This window comes from Atta colombica, unplaced genomic scaffold (assembly GCF_001594045.1).
Source record: "Atta colombica isolate Treedump-2 unplaced genomic scaffold, Acol1.0 scaffold3, whole genome shotgun sequence".
Taxonomy (NCBI): domain Eukaryota; kingdom Metazoa; phylum Arthropoda; class Insecta; order Hymenoptera; family Formicidae; genus Atta; species Atta colombica.
Genome location: NW_017259403.1, coordinates 1,006,099 through 1,008,911, shown reverse-complemented (window position 1 = coordinate 1,008,911; position 2,813 = coordinate 1,006,099).

Genomic DNA, 2,813 nt, shown 5'->3' with positions numbered 1-2,813 from the left:
TTAAATAGCATAGCGCAATATAACATATTTTTCATTATGGATATTTTCATGTAGATTTATTGGAAGGGGATCCTCGATATTTATATTTGTTTTTATCCCAGAAATCTTACTTCATAAGCTCGAATATGTTCATTAAATCCTATAGTTGTCAAGATATCACAATGAAAAATCACAGTATTTTGACTGACAATTATAGCATCAATTGAACCAAATGGATTCATTTTCATCAATCATAACAACTACATTTTCCTGGAAACGAGTTCCCAGTATATATTCAATCCAGTTAGATATTATAAAATTATTTTTTATATCGAGTAATAAAGCTAATAATTCTTGTTTATATTTGCCGATGATTTTTTTAGGATCAATTATCAAACTAGGAAAAATGGAATGAATTTATGAATCTATAGCACATGTGCAATTGGTGCTTTACAGCAACTGAATAAGCTGTATCTTTCTTACAGAGATTATACAAGCTGATTTTTTCAAATATTTATGTTTGGCCTCAAATTTGTAACATGAAAACTGACTCATAGGTCTTACATTTGTCATAAAATTAGGATAGTGAACAAGTTCGTGATACTTTAGTTTCAAATTGTCCTTTGTTATTTGTAAATATAATTTATGATGTTCATTAACAAGTACTTGTAAAATATTCGAATGATTTTTATGATTTTTACTTTTGGCAATCACCACCTCAATGAGTTCTCTTAAAAGTTTATATAATAGCCAAAAAGAATCATTATCAGGAACTAAATCACCTACTAAAGACCAAAATATTTTACAAAACACTGTTTGAGTAGCATTCATTTTTAATATTAAATTATTTAAATGATGTTGTAAAATTAAAGGAGATTTAGATGATTTATCAATAGATCCATAATTAAACATATTCATTCGACTATTTAATTGATCAAGTGTAAAATAACATTCTATGCAATGTTTAATTATATAACACATATCATAATGACAAATTCCTTCATCAAGATTATGCATCGAATCTAAAGCAGAATTGACTGTTATATAATATGAAAATTTATTAGTTTATTAAAAATGCTTCTTTCTTTTATACCTGTTAAAGCTGTTTGTAATAATATCTTCTTCATAATTTTTTGAATTTCTCTAATATAATATCATCTTTACATAGCACTTGCATATTTTGTTTTTTATTTCTACAAATTCTGCAGTAATAATGAGCGTTAAAACTTTTTACAAAACCATAAATAGAATTAAGCCCTAAATTATCATCAGTACAAAATCAGTAGTAAAATATACTTTTTTTATTTCTCCATTATGAGTTGTAATAAAAATTCCTTCACTTGCTAAATGATTAAATTCATCAATAAGAGGAGCAAAAGTTTTTTTATTACCGTATATTTTTCTATTAATATTTTCAAAAATTAATGTAAGAAAAATATTATTTGAATTAAACTGACATTCAGGTGGAAGACAAAGTAATATTACATAGACTACACCGAGTTTACCTGATTTTGAACCAAGTGGATTATTTGGTTCAAAGTCATCAAAATAAAGCATTAAAATAAAACTATATCGTTTGATTTATAAAGTAGCTTGTTTTTCTACATATCAGTTTGTATATAATTACATATTTGATCTGTATTATTTTTTAAGGAATTTATATATGAAAATATATCATCTAAAGTATGAGGAATTTTGAAAAAAAGTTGTAACATTTGTCTTAAAGAAATAAATTGTTCAGCTTATTAACAGTTGTTCAATGCTATGTCCAATTATATATGATTGTGAAGCCACATATTGTCCACTTTTTGTAAAATACTTTATTCTGCGATGCTCCGTGACTTGACATAAAATCGAAAGAATCTTTATAATCTTTACAAATTATTTGAATATCACTTACAGCAGTTGTATTATTGTCTGAAGTTGAGATAGTATTTAAGCAATATTCAATTTTTCCAAGACAGTCGTTAAAAAAAAATTCTTGAATTTCTTGACAAATTTTGAACATGTTTTCATGAAAGGACGTAATTTGATGAAAGCCTTGCAAAGAAAGAAGCAACTTTATCAATTGTATTGCATGTAATTTTGCATATCAAAGTTGTGAATCAATGGATTTTTGAAATTAGAAGTTTCAAAGGAACATGGATTTTCGGAATTAGCAGTTTCAGAAGAATTATCATTATAAATATAAACATTATGCATATAATCTTGGTCTTACTTCCTAGTCTTCTTTTTTGTAATTTAGATAGATTTTTGTGACTCTTTATGATATAAGTTTAAATGTCTTTGTAATGATCTAAAAGTCTCAAATTTTCTATTCTGATAACCTAACCAGTTTCGACACATTCATAATATTGAATTTTTCTATGTTTAAATTCAAAATGTATATGTAAAATTTTAATGTTCAAGAGTTCATCTTTACATAAAGCAAATCGGCATTTTGAAACTACAAAGAAGAATATATAAAAGAATATATAAAAATAGATATATATATAGAAGAATATATAAAAAAAGTTACATAAACTTTCAATAAAATAAAAAAAAGAAAAAGAAAAAATTGTAATACTTGTAAGAATTAGCAATATATAAAGAAAACATCAATTCCTTTTTTTCACAAAAAAAAAACAGAAATTCTCTTTTAAGTTACAACTTCAATTATATAAAAATTTTTAACTATTCATGTTGATATTTTTATATTTAATGACAATGTAATATAGAACATATTTTTTTATATTTTATAATAAACACAAAAGACAAATAATAATTTTTCAAAAAAAACTGTTTTTATAAAGAAAAATTTTTATATTCTTTTATTAAAGTACTAATTTTTATAT